Below are 17,084 nucleotides of genomic sequence, written 5' to 3'. Positions count from 1 at the left end.
AACTCAGGGCAATCCACCCGTCTCGGCCTCCCAGAGTGCTAGGATTACAGGCATGAGCCACCATACCCAGCCCCATCAGTAAGTCTTTACTGAGACCTGCTAAGTGCCAGGCACTGTGCAAGGTCATGGTGGTAGGAGAGCAAAAGAACACAATCCCCTACTTCCTCTACTTGAGCAACTTCTAATTTATGTTGGAAGATGGTCAAGAAAACAAGCAGATTCCTGGTAGGTGGGGGTGAGTCAAGGAATGACGCAAGCTGGATATATATGCTGGCTCCTTTCAAAGGCTTCATAAGACCTGGAGTGAAGGCCTGGCCTCGGGCCCTCTCTGTTCTGCTGCCCAGCACCACCAGGGGCACTGCTACAAACAGTGGTGATACTGTAGCTTGGCCACTTCTCAGGGTTCATGTCACTCCCAGAGAACCTCAGAGGAAGCTGCTCTCTCAGGCCTATACTGCATGTCTTATCCAAACAAGTAACAGTTTCCATAGGAGGAAAGGAGAAAGGAGTGGACAGCCAGCTGTCCCCAGCAGACTATATCTGCTGTCCCCATTTTATAGATGAAGGCAGATACTCCTCTGGGCCACACTGCTAGTGAGAGACAGAGATGCAGTTTGAACACACCCCTGTCTGATGCTGCTGTCAGGGGAAGCTTGGCACAGGTGCTCTTTGGACAACCATCTTTTTTTTTTTTTTTTTTTTTTTTATGAGATGGCGTCTCACTCTATCACCCAGGCTGGATGACAGTGGTTTGCTCATAGCTCATCATAACCTTGAATTCCTGGTTCATGTGATCCTCCTATCTCAGCCTCCTGAGTAGCTAGGACTACAGGTGTGCACCACCACCAAGATAATTTTTATTTTTTTATCTGCAGCGAGAGAGGTCTTTCTATGATGCCTAGGCTGGTCTTTAACTTCTGGCCTCAAATGATCCTTACACCTCAACATCCCAAAGTGCTGGGATTACAGGCATGAGCCACCACACCCAGCTTGGACCTCTCTCATTTACTGATGTCATAGATGCTTACCTGGCATTTCACACCTTGATTTAAAGCCAGGGAACAAAGGTGAGCCTTCTCATGGCCATAAGGGGGGCAAAGGTGGAAGGCAGGCAGGCAAGGGTGTAAGTAATAAATCCTCCAAAATTATTGAGGCGGTGAGAGACAGTAGGTGGGTCTCCTTGAACAGGATGCATGTTCACATCACAGCATCTGCTTCCCTCCTAGACAGCACTGTGCTAAAGTAACGCCTTTCAGGGATCTGCCTTGACTGAGATGTTTCGAGGGTTAGGAGAGTGAGTGGAGGGGGAGAGGAGGTAGAGAGTTTGAGGACAGGCTGACGATCCCTCCATTTATCACCACAATGGTGTCCTCTGGGACTCTGGAGGTTCACTCAGTATAGAAGAGCCTAGCTTACCCAGAATTCTGTCTTCAAAATTGATATTCTGCTGGCATGTCCTAAAATAGAGTTGCTCTATGTAAATGTAGTGTATGTAGTGAAGAGGCACTAGTGTGTTTTCAAGGCAGTCTGAGAGCTCTTTCTGGAAACTGGGGCAGATGACACCTGTGCCTTGTTCCACTGTGTCATACAGCCAGGCTAAGGCCTTCAGCAACATCTTACTGTCCGGACCGGCCCAGGATGAGGTTCATTCCTCCTGAGATCACTGAGGTCTGCACCAGGCACAGGTGTGGGATGTGGTGGGAGGGGTAAGTGATGTTACTGCTGGGAGGCAGGCTGTCATATCTCCATGGGCCACAATGCATTACACTGGGTAACTTCATCCCATTGGGCTTGTGTCTTCTGTTCATGAACAGTGACCTGCTAACCTGTGCTGAGGAGGAACTTGCAGAAAGCTTCACAACCACCGGCAGACGCCTCTTATTCCTTCCCTAGTTCCTCCCCAAACCATTCAGAGTGTGAAACAAGACAGACAGAAAGATTTCCTTGGATCTAGTTTTGGGGAAAGAGGCAAATATTGCTGGATGAGGTAGCTCACCCAAGTAATTCCACCTGTAATTCTAGCACTTTGAGAAGTGGAAGCGGGAAGATTGCCTGAGGCCAGGCGTGTGAGACCAGCTGGGCAACATAGTGAGATTCTATCTCTAAAAAAACAAAAGAGAGACACATATCAATAAAATAAAAGAATATTGGGCAGTACCTGTGGCTCAGTTGGTAGGGCACCGTCCCCATATACCGAGGGTGGCGGGTTCAAACCTGGCCCTGGTCAAACTGCAACAAAAAATTGCCAGGCATTGTGGAGGGTGCCTGTAGTTCCAGCTACTTGGGAGGCTGAGGCAAGAGAATCACCTAAGCCTAGGAGTTGGAGGTTGCTGTGAGCTGTGATGCCATAGCACTCTACCAAGGGTGATAAAGTGAAACTCTGTCTCTAAAAAAAAAAAAAAAAAGAGCATATTAGGAATTATGAAAGCTCAGACAGGTCATGCACACATCATTCAGGGACAGTCACAGGGGCTCAGGACACAGTGGTCAGGCTAATATTCAGATTGATGGTGCTAGACTTGAAAAAAACATGTGTGTGCATTTATTTCTCTATTCTAATATTACGAATGAATGTGACTTTTTAAAACATTATTTTGCTGTTTGTACTTTTGTGCTGATGCCATAAATCTTCCTAATTTGTTTTTAGTAAAAGTACTACTGTTTTTGGCTTCTTCCGGCCCCTACAGTTTGTCTGTCTTTCCCTGCCTGACTGGACCATGGCCTGGTGCCTCGGTCTCCACACAATCTCTCACCCCCTCCAGCCGAGGCTGATTGATCTCTCTCAGTTCTCGAGACACTCACGAGCTGCTCATTCCTTTGCCCTGGTGCTATACAGGTGTCTGACACCTGCTGGTGAGCTCAGCTGTCCTGTATCTCCTGTCCTGTTATGGAATTCCTGCTGTTGGCCTTGTCTTCCAAGCTGATGGGTAAATTCTTCAAGAAAGAAACTTTTATGTGCCTACCACAACTCCTTGCACATACTAGCTGCTTAAGAAACATTCCCTCCCTGACCTCATGTAATTATCTGTGAGCTGTGATTTTCCTGATTTCTAAAAGGAGGAAATCTTACCAGCCTCTTGAGTATTCTTTTTTCAGATATCTTGAGCCATTCCCAAGCCTCCTACCCATCTGGCATGGCTCCTTTGCCTAGAGATCTGGTATTTCTCACTTTTTAATCTGCCAAGCCCCAGGCTTTGTTATCCAAGCCATTTAGAATCAGTTTTGTGAGCTAGATTGCTGGATCAAAACAGTTTTTAAAAATCTACTTATGTTATGCTAAATACATTTCTTTCCGCCACAGATTTGAGAGCAATAAACTGGCTTTGACTGTGAGGCTGGCAGGTCTGGTTTTTCAGCATCTTCTTTTTCAGGTTCCCTGGCTTCTGCCAGCTGCTCAGGAGCCAGCATGGCCCAAAACAGACTGTCTGACCCCTGGGAGCGCCCACTGCACTGCACGGCACTGCACCCATTCTGAGAGGTTTCCAGGGGTGACCCAGCAGAGGCTACACGACAGGTAACAAACGGAACCTCCCCAGCAGCGCAGAAACCTGCATGCTCTTCCTTTTTCTGGGTGTGGGAGGGGTTTCTTCTCAGACTGAGCAGGCAGGTGGGGAGGGAGGGATCAGGTGAGGAGCAAGTGCTAGGTTTGGGGGAAATTAATTTAAATGTCCCACTCCCCAGAAGTTCTTCTCTACAAAATACAGGAAAGAAAGGAAACCGTTTTCTTATTGAATAAACATTCAATCTGCAATACACATCACCAGCAATCAGCTAAAGAGACTGCCAAGACAGAGAGAAAGCTCACCCTTTTATATAGGCAAGCAGATAAAACCCATCCCATACCTGTCTTCAAGCTAACTCAAGTAAGAGGACTTGACAGCACCCTTTGTCACTCGTAATTTATCCCAAATTTACCTGATAAGTGGGGTAGCCATTTCTGTGAGTTAATTGCCTTTATTAAAAGAAAAATTAAAACTTCTCCTACCTATACGTCACCAGATAGTTTTACAATGAGGAGGCAGGGGCCTAAGTTAAACTGCCACTGCCCTGGGTGGCGCCTGTGGCTCAAAGGAGTAGGGCGCCAGCCCCCTGTACTGGAGGTGGTGGGTTCAAACCTGGCCCTGGCCAAAAACTGCAAAAAAAAAAAACCCAAAACAAACAAACAAAAAAAAAACCTGCCACTGCCCTTTGATAGTGGGCGGGGCACTGATCCACCTCCATATCTGTATTTCAAAGACATGGCTTCCAGGCCCCATGAGAAAAAGAGTCCTAGGTTATAAAACTGGCTGGAGACAAACTTAGCTTTTAAAAAGACTTACATACATTTCAAAGAGGCAGAGACATAAATTACAATAAGTTTTATGAAGAAAAAGGAGGGGCTCTTCCCCCCTTGCACTAGGACCCAATAATTCTATCTCCTCCCCGGCTCCCTGTTTGAGAGCAGTGTCAGGGGCTCAGCAGGCTCCAGTCAGTGTCGACAATCACTGGAACCAACCCCACACTCCAGAGGGACAAGATCCAGTGCAGGTGGCACGGGCTCATCGTTTGTCTTGGTTCTCAAGCCCTCTGGCCTGCATCTGAGAGGTTCTCCTTAAATGCCTGGTGAGTGAGGGAATGCATCCATCTGGGAACTTGAGAGTTGATAGGAAGTTTAGAGGTCATGTAGCTCAGCTGAAATGCAGGAACCCCTTTCCCTCAGCCTTCTGTAAATACCAGCAGTGCTGGGGGTCTCACCACTTCCAAGAGCAACCCATTCCACTCCCATCCAATAGTGGGATAAGGGTAACTATTGTAACACTTGTTTTTCTTCCCTTGTTTTAATAAAGTGAGAAAAACAAAATTAGAGTATTTGTGAGGGCCAGGTGCTTTTCTCACAACACCCCCCAGAAGCAGGTATCTTACCCCTCGTCCTAGGTGAGGGAACTCAAAAACAAAGGTGCTAACTAACAGCCCAGGGGCACACAGCAGAAGAGAAAGACTGAGGCTGGAGTTCTGCTCCAGGCACTCATCTAAATGAGGATCCTGTGTTAACCACAGGCTTTGCAGTAAGTAGTATTATAGCATGTTTGGATGGAGTCCACCCCCTGTGTCCCCAGGAATGGTGCTGCCTCAGATCCACCATTGTTTCTTGGGGCTGCTGAGTGGTTTCCTTCAATTGGAGTCTCGATGGGAGGGTGAGGAGGAGGATAACAATGGGCCTGAATTGCCCACCAGCTCATGGGAAGCAGAACCAGAGGATGGCCCTTAGGACTTCTGACCATGGGCATCCAGCAAGCTGTGTGAGTCAGAGTCAAAGTCAAGTGAGTGAATGACACTCATTCAGGTGGGAGAAGCCATGGCCACAGCAATGGTGGGAGGGGGAAGAAAGGACAATGAGGGTGTGAACACAGTTGTGTTTTAACTTATTGGATAAATATTCAAGTACCCTACTGTGTGGCAGCTTTTACGGAGCTCTTAGACTCAGGGGAAAGCCCTTGTATGGCCCTATGTAATGAGTACGTGGTTCTGTTAATTTTGTGGGTATTACCCCCTTTAATCCTTGTCAAAACAGACCTAAGAGGTAGATGCTCTTCTCATTATAGGTGAGCACATGGAATATGAATGGCAGTGCTGAGATTCAAGAGGGCAGTCCATTCTTGGAGTCCATACTCATCACCTGTGCCTGCTGGGCAGGTGGAAGGCTCTGCTCAGGAAACCGGCAGGGGTTCCTGGGAGGGCACAGCCTGGTATGGGATGGACCTTCATTTGATTATGTTGTTGGAGGGACCTTGGCAGGTGGTAACCAGACCTAAGTATTGCTTGCCTTCTCCTGCCCTAGGATTATACCAGGTCACACACTGCAAAGGATTAGAGCAGCCCCCAGGCACCCACGTGCATAAAGTGGGGACCACAGAGCCTGCATGTAGCCTTGCCTCCCTCTGGACTGCTCTCCATGCACCTTCAAGGTGGGAAAATTACTACTGCCCTCAGCCCACACAGACTTAACCTACCTCTGAATGTTGCAGCAAGGAAGTTCTAGTCCTAGGTTCAGAATCTTAGAGGACCCAGCATCCTGGGCCACTGTCACTAATACAAATTTAGCTCTGGAGGGACTTTAAAGAAGATAATCCCCTGAAATTTGGAGAGTTGCATTAAACCTGGATTAAATCTGCCTAGAATTTGTGGTGGCTTCTTAGTCCCAAGACCCCCAGGGAAATCCTGTGATTTGGGACAACCCAGGTTTATTCTAGTGCCCAGAACACCTGCAGCTGCCAAGATGGATCTGAACAGGAGCAAAGCCAACCACCCAGCAAACTGCCTGTGTCCAGAGATTGCATTGCAGTCCAAGAGCCAAGCCCTGATTCTCATTCATCCATCTGCCCATCCATCCATCCACTCAACGAAACAGAGTTGATCCCTCTGTCTGCTATTAGGGTGCTTTTACCAAGTCCAGAGTTCAGGGGAGACAGATTATTGGAAAATCTTATTGTTATAATTCAAAGGAACAAAAATCATAAAGAGAAGACCCAAACCTGTCTAGAGCAGTGGTTCTTAACCTGTGGGTTGCGACCCACAGGAACTGTATTAAAGGGCCACAGCATTAGGAAGGTTGAGAATCACTGGTCTAGAGGATCAGGGAGGGCTTCCTGGAGGAGGTGAAAAATCCTTGACGTCTCCTTATCTAGTGCACAAGGAGAGAACTTTCCAGATAGAGGGAACAGAATGTGCAGAGGGGGAGCCATGAGACACAGTGGAGTTTAACAGGCTGAGAGGCAGGGGCTGAGACTGCAGAGGGAGGCTCAGGCCACAACATGGCCACACTGTAGCCACGACCAGGAGAAAGTAACCGTGAGAGCTGGGGCTTGAATTTGGAGGTGGTGAAAAGCAACAACAGGATTTTTAAAGGAGTAACTTTATTAGATTTATGAGAAGTTGACCCAGCCCAGTGCTGCCAAAGTGTGGTCTGTGGACTGTTAGCAGTTCATAAGTCTGTAAGGCTAGAGACTGAGAGGAAGCCTAACACTTATAGCACTTGGATAGTCTTTTTTTTTTTTGCAGTTTTTGGCTGGGGCTGGTTTTGAACCCACCACCTCTGGCATATGGGGCTGGCACCCTACTCCTTTGAGCCACAGGCACCGCCCCGATAGTCATTTTAATTTAAAAAAATTTCAGCTGGTAATCTATATGTCTGTTCATTTGTTTTTCTAAACTATAAAACACGGTAACTACACTTTACTCTATTTTATAAATCTGTCTGCTATGAATTAGAAATTAATAGCAGCTTCTGCCACAGATTGCTCGAGAAGCTCAGCATTGCTACTCACGAACGGTGGAGATGCCTGTAGAATACACAGCTATTAAAGAAGGAGTTATAGGGTGGCACCTGTGGCTCAAAGGAGTAGGGCGCTGGCCCCATATGCCGGAGGTGGTGGGTTCAAACCCGGCCCCAGCCAAAAAAAATAAAATCTGTAAAGAAGGAGTTATAACTGCCTCCGCTTACCTGGATGACCTTCTATGACATATTCTTAGGTTAAAAAGAAAAGAAAACTGGCATAGGAGTGAGCATGCGTGGTTGTAATTTCTAACAGTGATAAATGTATTTCACATACATTTATATGTATTTGCATGAATGTAAAAAGTACTGGAGAGTTTTCATCAAACTGCTAAAAGGGTTAATTTAAAGCAGTGGAACTTGAGGAAGCAGATTATTAATTATTATTAATTTTCTCTCTTTTTTTTTTTCTTGAGAGATAGGGTCTTGCTGTGTCACCCAGGCTGGAGTACACTGGTATGATTACAGCTCACTGCAACCTTCAACTCCTGGACTCAGGAGATTCTCCTACCTCATCCTCTCAAGTAGCAAGGACTACAGGTGTCCACTACCACCACATCTCGCTAATTTTTTTATTTTTGAAGTTGGAAGTCCTGACCTCAAGCAATCCTTCCACTTCGTCTTCCCAAAGTGCTGGGAATACAGGTCTGCTCGGCACCCAGCCAGTTTCCCCCAATGGAATCTTTGTATTACATCACTTTACAAGAATAAGCATGTGCTACCTTTATGATAAGAAAAAGTAAAAAACAAACAAAAAAATTGTGTCGCATATTAAAACTCCAGATTTCTAGGTTCAGCCTTTCTGATGAGTCTCTGCAAGAGTGGGGCCCTCACGTAGATAGTGTGAAAAAGCTTCTCCAGCCCAGGCACTGCTGACTCAGCTGGGTTTGGAACCCCCCATGGGACCACATGAATCTCAGCAGCTCCCTCTCTGTGATGGGCAGGACAAGACCTCCCCAGGGGGTGTTGTGGGGATGAAGGGATCAGCTACAGCAGGCAGAGGAAATGTGAGCCCCTTCCCCTAATGGCCCTGAAGATACGGGTCACCATCTCTCCCTGCCTTGGGCCACAGCTGATTGTCCCAGCCAGCACTGGTCTGCCCCTTCCCTGAATGCTTTTCAATTTTGGCTTACATTTCACTCAAAGTGTTTCACTTAATTATTTTACTTTCCATCTCTCTGAGGACCACACTTTATTGTTCCAGAAAGTACCTATCACATACTGATCAGCTTCTGAAAACCAGCATCAGAGTTGCCAAAGTGGACTTGACCACTTGGGTCCCCCTAATTTTTCTTTCCAGACTCCACCCCCACAAAGTGTCTCCAATGACTTCCTGGCTTCACCAGCAAGTCCCCCCCTCCTTCCCACCTCCAGCCCTTCCTCGGGTGTTTCCCTCTACCTGGTATTTCCTTGCACAGAGTCAAACCTGCCTGCCCTCTTTTCTTAACTAACATTTATTGAGCTCCTCTCATGAGTCACACATCAATCAGGGGCCTTACAAATATTACCTTCAGTCTTTGCAACAATTCTGCCACATAGGCATTTTTGTGTGGGTGGGGAAACTGAAGCTCCAGAGAAGTGAAGGGACCTGCTCCAGGTCTCAGTGCCAATACATTGGTAGGGCTGGGATTTGAACCTGGGTTTGTCTGTATGTCTGGATTCGGGTTCTGTGTGGACCCAGCACCTCACACACAGCCCTGCACTGACCAGCGAACAGGAGGAAACCCTCCCTTGTTGCTTAGGACTGGTGGGGCCATGGGCCACCCACTTGGTTAAAACCCCAGGATAGCAGCTCCTAGGCACAGGCCTGTCACTGCAGAGCATGTGACTCCTTCCAGAGTCCCAGAATATTACCAGCCTTCTCTCCTTCCTTGTCCTTCCCTGCTGAAACATGCCAGGGATATTTCTGCCTGCCGCACTCTGACACTAGCTGCCAAGCCATGCAGGGATGCTGGGCCAGCCCTCCTCTGTCCTTCCCTCCTTTCACCTCCTTATGCAGAAGTGGCATTTCAGGAGGTGACAAGGGAGGTAGTGTCATCCTCCACCCCCTAGAAGCTAACTGCCTCAGTTTCCCTACCCTGGAACACCTCTCTGGCTCCTGACTGGAGAAGCATTGCTTGCAGTATGTGGCTAAAATCAAGCAGGACACCTGGGCAACCAGCCAGGGAGGAATGTTGTGTGGGTACAAGAGCACAGCCTGACAGAGCCAGCGGCAACAACATCCTGTTTGTCCCTCACTGCCCTCCCTACTGAGAAAACAAGGATAAGCACATCAAGCCCACAGGAGCTGTACATCTCTCTGTGCTAGGCAAGGGTCTTCTCTGGTTCCATGACATCCTGGAATGCAGAGGCCTGGGTTCTGTCACTGATTCAGGCTGCAGCCTCTGGTTGTCCTAACACCGCCCCCCCCCCCCCAGTGGGCCCCCCCACAGCACCCATCCCCTACAGCCCCCATCCCTACAGCCCCCATCCCCTACAGCTCCCCCCCCCCAGTGGAGACAGTGTGTGCCTTTCTGCTGACACAGTTATTCCTGATCCAGCTGTTCATGGCGTCCACGTGTCTGAGCTCCGTGGTCAGAAGCAGGTGGAAGGCCGGGGGAGGATCGTGTGTCAGCTTTCCATCCAGAGAGTCGCCCCCAAACAGAGGATGTCCTTGGGGCTGGACCAGCTCCACAGAACTCTCTCAATAATGTCTCATGATGCCAGTCTCCTAGGCCAGTGGGAAATGGCTATGCCCTTCTGGTTCTCTGAGAGCAAAGGGTTCATGTTACCTCACGACCACTGGACACTGAGGTCAAACTCAATGGGCACCTCCAGGGATCTCTGTTCTACTCAGTAAGCAGAGAGGCGTGGGCAGGAGGTGTTTACAGTCCACCTTGTAAGACAGAGCCCTTCCCTAGCCTTCCTTGTGATGAAGACATGGGACCAGATTCGTCTCTCAAAGGTAAATTGTTGTCAGGAAAATAGGAAGCTGGAAGCCATCCGGTCCTCTGAACTGCTCTGAAGGGCCTTCTTCCCTGCCCAAGGGAAGGAATCTCTGAGGCTTCCCAGGCAGGGGTGGGTGTGACCCTCCACGGTCACCTTCAGACCTGGCTCCCTGCGGGATCCCTGGCTTAGTGGGCAGGACTCCCAGAATGCTCAGCACGAGGCTCTGCATGGTTTCCTTGGGGGAGACAGTGGATCCTGCTCTCGGCTATGGCAGAGATGGAGACCCCAGCCTCTAAGCAGGGAGCAAATTTTGTCTGCATCAGACCCCCTCTTGCCTCTGAGAACCCAAGACTCCCCCATTCTATATTCCATCCCCCAACCCACAGTTTCCTGGACCTTCTTCAGCCAATCCTGTTAGGAAAATGACCTGGCTTCTAACCCATCTTTAGGGCTGTGGTTTGATCACAGAGCCAGCAGAATCCATGGGGTGCACGTGGCACCCATGTGCTTTGTTGGGACAATACCTCAACCTATAGATTAAGCGAGAAGTCTGATTGCTTTGGAAAAGGGAATGCAGGGAGCAAAGTACTCAGACAGCCGAGTAATGCCTGCTTCCTCTAGAAGAGTCTGGCCCCCCACATACACACCGGGAGGGACACTTGCCACCTTCTGGTGGCGGCCGTGTTCTTCTCCGGGGGGGAGAGAAAGAGAACAGACCAAGGATGTGAGTTTGGAAATAGAGAAAAGGTGAAGAAAAAGTGGCCCTTCTATAGCACACACAAGTTTAACTAGCTCATCCTTGTTATAGGGGCATTACCTGCCACCCCACCTGATTCCAGAGGACACTCTGAGGGGTCACAGCACCTGGCCATGCCATCCAGATGTCTAAAGGGCAGCACTGAGGATGCCAACTGGCTTTAGTTTGTTTGGCAAATGTCACCCTCCGCTCATTCAAAGCATTTGAGGCAGAGATGCCACCCACTCAAGACCAGGACTGGCAGCAACCTTGACAGCCAAGCAAGCTGGCAGTGAATGGGCCTTTGCCATGGTCAAGACACATTGAGGCCAATTCTGCAACTTTTCTTTTGACCTCCAGTGGGGAGGGAGGGTAGTTACTTGGTCGGTTATCAGTCTACTGGTGATTTCAAAAACGAATCTCTACCAATAATATTCACTGGTTGAAATTGGGTCCAGCTATTTGAGCTTATTAGTAACTAGCTCCTTTTGAGGGTCTTAACATTTTTAATTTTCTGGTTAGTTCATTCCAAGTCACTGATTTACATCTCTTTTGATGCTGCTGAGGAAAGACATTCCCAGAACTGAGTGGATTAGGCTCCATATATTACAAGGGAAAAATTTGAGGCTTACAGTCACCCCAAATTTAGTGTCATCATTCAGCATTTAGATTTCTTTTTTCCCTGAAGAAAAGTCCCTCGTTCATTATCAAAAAGAATGTTGGCAAGCAGGATGCTCATATGTTTCTAGCCACTCTCAGTTAAGCTGTCCCCACCTAGTGCAAAGATGAGCAAGGAGCTTCAGTCAAGGGCCCACACTCCACTGGCTTCTTAAGCGAGTCACTATTACTTCCTCACACCTGTGCCATTCTGTGCCTATAATAACTGTTCTATACGTGGTCCCTGTCCTCAGCCTGTGTCCACTCCTCCAAAGCCCCTCACCCTGCCTCTAGCAATGCCTCCTCCTCTTTGCATGAATAAAGCAGAGTGTTAGGTACTCACTGACCTTGGAGCCGGAGTGTCCCACGTCCTGCTGCACGCACACAGCCAAGAAGTATAACAGGAGCTGGCAGGGCCTGGCCTTGAAAAGACTCCGGGCTGGGCGGTGCCTGAGGGTGTCAGCCAATCCCAGCCCAGACCCAGGACACACTTGCTCACCGAGCTGTGTCCTTGAAGGCAGCCACTGACTCTTCTGCCACTGGGCCCCGGGCTCTTTCTGGCACCTGCCCTTTCTCTGAAGCACTTCCCTCCCCCTCCTTCCCTCCTTGAGGCTGCTTATCCCAGGCTGAGAGAGGGCCCTGGCAGGACAGGTCACAGAAGGATTATCTGGGTGGGGAAACTGCACACTGTTAGGGGACGTGTGTCTCACTTCTCCCAGATGTAACATCCTTGAGGCCCCAGTTAGCTCTGGAGAATTAACACCCCAAGCCGAGGTCCAAGAGGGGATCTCTAAGCTGCCTCTCTCCAGCAGCTGACCACACCAGGGGCTGGAGTAACCTCCTTCCAACATGCTGTCTGGGGCCTAGATCCAGGGATAATAGCTACCAGGTCTCTGTTCCAGATTAGGCCATCTGGAGTAAATGGCACCATCTCCCTTTCTATCCATACCAGCTTAAGCTACCACCCAGAAGACCTGGCAGGCCGTAATCCTGCATAAAAATAGCCCAGCTTGGGTCCATGCAACACCAACTGGGAAGGCTGCCTGTAAACAGCAGTGACACACCAGGATCTTGGACAGCAGTCCTGCCATTTCAAGGGATCCTGCCTAGGTGTCAGGTGACTGTCACGTATTCAGCTTCTGTATTCACAGGAACATCATCAGCTGATCTTTTCTCTGCCTGCTCCAGACCCAGCGCATGTGCAGAGGGGTTGACAGAGCAGGGGGTGGAGCCCCACGAATAACCCTCTACCCACCCAGCAGGGCTCTCCTGCAGGGGTTCCAATTCTGATAGATGTGACTCGTAGCAAAATCAGTACTTTTGCGTGGGGTATTGATGGAGAGCCTGTGAAGGGGACTTCTCGGGGCTGGAAAGGTTCCGGATGCAGAGGTGGCTATGTGGGCGTGCATATGCGTCAGCGGCCCTCAGGCTGTGCAGGTCAGATTGATTCAGGCGCTTCATAGTATATAAGTTATACTACATGCCTCGGTTAATGTACAGATGGTCCCCAACTTACAACAGTTCAACTTATGACTTGTCAACTTTATAATGGTGCCAAAGCAAAATGAGAGGAAACTTCTTTAATTTTCGAATTTTGACCCCCAGGATGGTACTCTCTCGGGGTGCTGGGCAGAGCCAGGGACCCCCAGCTCCCGGCTGGTCACACAGTCACCAGGGTGCACAGCTGACACTCTACAGCACTCCGCATTGCTAAGCTATGATGTTCAGTAGCTCAGGGTTAATATTAAAAGCATTTTCCATCTATGGCATTTTCCACTTAAGATGGGCTTATTGGGATGTGGCCCTGTCGTAAGTTGAGGAGCATTTGTATGTGCTATCATTAGTTTACAGCGAGTCCACCATCTACGAAGCGCTACTTACCTGTTACTCCCGTGATATACTCAGATACAGCCCAGGCTCTTCTATGTTCTTTTCTCTGAAATGACTGCAGATTGGGACCAACCACACTGATTTCATGATCCCCTGAGAGTCAGTCCCCAGTGCATGCAGGTCCTCTCATCATGGCCATGGTGCCCTGGTCATCCCCTGGCTCCTGGTCCCTCTCTGGTGAAACACTCGGCAAGCTAGCGGCCTGTGGGCTGAAGGCTACTCCAGAGCCTGGGCTCCTGGTGGGGGGTGCCCTGGGGCAGGGCCATCTGGGCTTATTTCTTCTCAAAATTGCTCTTTTGCACACACACTTGTTTCAAGTCAGTTCTGGCACCAACTGAAATAAATGCATTGACCTTGAAGTAGCCCAGCTCGAGAGCCAGGGAACTATGAGGTTTTTGAAGAACAGGGAAATGCAGATTTGAATAATAGCAGTTACCGTGAAAAACTCTTCCTTTCCTCCCCCGGTCCCTAACTGACATTTAGGGCCCCTCCATACAGTCCACCTCAGCTCCTTCTATGTTACAGTGTACATTGATGTGCTGGTGAGCAGGGTCAGAGGGAAGTCGCAACATTGCTGAGAAGAGACCGGGTCACTCTACTATGGGGACCTGGTCATCTTTGAGCTTATAAATGTAATGTGATGGAGTTGGCAACTCTACGAGTGGCGAGTGGCAAAAATTCCACATTTTGAAAATCTTTCCAATGCCATCCTGCCACATGCCACCCATGTCTTTCTCATCGGTGCCAATTCCCTTCAAAGCTCAGGGGCTCTGTCCACATCAGTGTGGTCATATGACTATCTCCTGCTTTAGGGACTGGAAGAGAAGTAAACAACTGCCATGTCATTTGTTTAAAAAGAAAAAAAATGGGCCAGGTGCGGTGGCTTGTGTCTGTAATCCTAGCACTCCGGGAGGCTGAGGCAGGTGGACTGTTTGAGCTCAGGTGTTTGAGACCAGCCTGAGCAAGAGCAAGATCCTGTCTCTACTAAAAATAGAAAAAACTAGCTAGGTGTGGTGACAGGTGCCTATAGTCCCAGATATTTGGGAAGCTGAGGCAGGAGGATCACTTGAGCCCAAGAGTTTTGAGATTGTTGTGAGCTACGATAATGCCTTTGCACTCTACCCAGGGTGACAGAGTGAGACTCTGTCTCAAAAATAAATAAAAAATACAATCTCTGATTTGGGCTTGGTCTCTTTTGTGTCCCTGAATCCAGCTGGAGTGTGGCTGCAGCAAGATCTAGACTTGACCCTGCAGGCCGACACAATGCCTTGCGGGATGGTCAAGCAGTAAGATGAAGGAGTCTGGGTTCTTGAATCCCCACCAGGCTGGAACGTCCATTCCAGAAGTAGAAAAAGAAGCTACCTGGGCAGGAGCGACCCCTTCTTCAGTGCGTCCTTGTGTTCAACAGCTGTATCATGAACCCCTCAGCACTGTTAGGACAACTTCAACCACTTGGCAAAAGTTAAATTATTTTCACATACATCAGTCCCCAAAAACTTTGCAGTAATTGTAGGGGTAGATATGAGTCTTATTTAATAAGAAGCCTCCATGCCAGGTTGAACTTCGTGACTGCAGGGTCACTCCTGCCCCAGAGGCTTCTCGTCTCCACAACCTGCTCCAGCATGTTGGATCTGCCTCTGGAGAGACTGAGCTGTGCCAGGCAGTAGTGAGTTCTCCGTGCCTGGAAGTAGTCAAACGTGGGCTGGGAGTGTCCCAGGAAAGATCTAAAGCACTGGAAAGAAAGTGTGGCTAGTTGATTATACATACCTTATTGGAGGTTCCCCAAATTACCTATAACAGGGGCTTTTTCTAAACTGTTTCTCACTCTGAACTTGAGAAGTAAAAGAAAGCCAGGTTCAGTGGCTCACGCCTGTAATCATAGCACTCTGGGAGGCCGAGGCAGGTGGACTGCCTGAGCTCAAGAGTTTGAGACCAGCCTGGGCAAGAGCAAAACCCTCTCTCTACTGAAAATAGAAAAACTAGCCAGGTGTTGTGGTGAGCGCCTGTAGTCCCAGCTACTCGAGTGGCTGAGGCAAGGGAATCATTTAAACCAAGAGTTTGAGGTTGCTGTGAGCTATGATGCCATGGGGTACAGAGTGAGACTCTGTCTTAACAAAAACAACAAAAAAGGAATGTCTAAAGGAGTTTACTGCTGAGAAGGTAATGTAGATAAATGAGAGAAGAGTTAAATGAAGAAACGAATGAAAGTTCTAAGTATTCAAGAAAGGCAAAGTTTAATTTGCATATAGGCATAACCTACACCTCACCCGACAAGTGTTAGGCCACAGCACAGATCCCTCTGTCGAAATCACAAAGGCCCACAAATTTGCAAAGTAACTGGACACAAACAATATGCTTCTGAAACACACACGTTTTGCCCATCGCACACATACAAATAATAAAGAAGCACATTTCAACCTTCTACAAAAGAGAGCTGAGGATAGTAATCACGTCACCTCACATTTGGATAGCACTTTACAGTTTACAGTCTAACCCATTTGGTCATCACAGCAGCCCTATGAGGTAGACAGTGCACGAATTACTACTCATACCATTTTGCAGATGAGGAAACTGAGGCTCAGAGAGGTGTAAACACTGGCCTAAGGTTTTTCAGCTAGTCGGTGGAGATCCAGGCCTAGGACTCAGGGTTGGGATCCCTAATTCAGTGCTCTTTCTCACCAGGAGTATGAAAGACAGTGATTCAACCTCATTCAGTAGAACTCTCATTTTTCATGAGCAGATCAGATCAAGTACAATCAACTCTAATGTTAATGTCATGCTGTGTGGCAGGTGAGATGAGTAAGTTCCCGAATCATTCGTGTGTTTACACCTACAACAAAATGCTTGTTTTCCACTTTAGTTCTGCCCTGCCTTAATTTGAAGTCACCTGTGGCCTCTGAGAAATGATAGGCCTAGATTTCATTGACTCAAGTCTTATTACCAGGAATCACATAGTGGTGTGTGTAATCAAGTCATTATTTAACGTACAATCTGATTTCTTAGTGAAAAGAAAACAAATCGTGTTCATTGATTTCCTCTGGTTGTGGACATTAGCTTGGTTATACTGTTTAGCCATAAAATCTGTTACCTTTCATGCCACATTAAAAGCAGGAAAAATGATGCACTTTGCAGGTTGTATGTAAAAAAGATTATATTTCAAAGTGAAGAGAAAGATTTTTTTCCAGGGGGAGTAAAATCAAACTTTGAAAAGTTCAATTAATCCTCTACTTTTAAATAAAAGTTAAGAATTTAAAAGTGTCGGCTCGGCACCTGTGGCTCAAGTGGCTAAGGTGCCAGCCACATACACCTAAGGTGGCGGGTTTGAATCCAGCCCAGACTCGCCAAACAATGATGGCTATAACCGAAAAATGGCCAGGCGTTGTGGCGGGAACCTGTGGTCCTAGCTACTTGGGAGGCTGGGGCAGGAGACTCGCTTGAGCCCAGGAGTTGGAGGTTGCTGTGAGCTGTGAAGGTACAGCACTCTACCCAGGGGGATAGCTTGAGGCTCTGTCTCAAAAAAAAAAAAAAAAGAATTTAAAAGTGTCTAATCATTGCTGGCCC

At 48.2% G+C, this 17,084-nt stretch overlaps 1 protein-coding gene across 2 annotated transcripts in view; it reads right to left on the bottom strand.

Annotated features, from left to right (window-relative positions):
* Nucleotides 1–12,027, bottom strand: part of CKMT2 (creatine kinase, mitochondrial 2) — a 34,139-nt gene extending 22,112 nt beyond the window's left edge. The window contains exon 1 of one of the 2 annotated variants that reach the window (XM_003785954.2): nucleotides 11,977–12,027. The gene's annotated coding sequence lies outside the window, so the exon portion shown is untranslated. The remainder of the gene's footprint in view (nucleotides 1–11,976) is intronic. The other variant, XM_012802751.1, reaches the window with a different exon arrangement.
* Nucleotides 12,028–17,084: the final 5,057 nt, after the last annotated feature.

This window comes from Otolemur garnettii, unplaced genomic scaffold (genome assembly GCF_000181295.1).
Source record: "Otolemur garnettii isolate 467f Iridium unplaced genomic scaffold, OtoGar3 scaffold00017, whole genome shotgun sequence".
NCBI classification, from domain to species: domain Eukaryota; kingdom Metazoa; phylum Chordata; class Mammalia; order Primates; family Galagidae; genus Otolemur; species Otolemur garnettii.
This window is presented reverse-complemented; position numbering and strand designations above follow the sequence as displayed.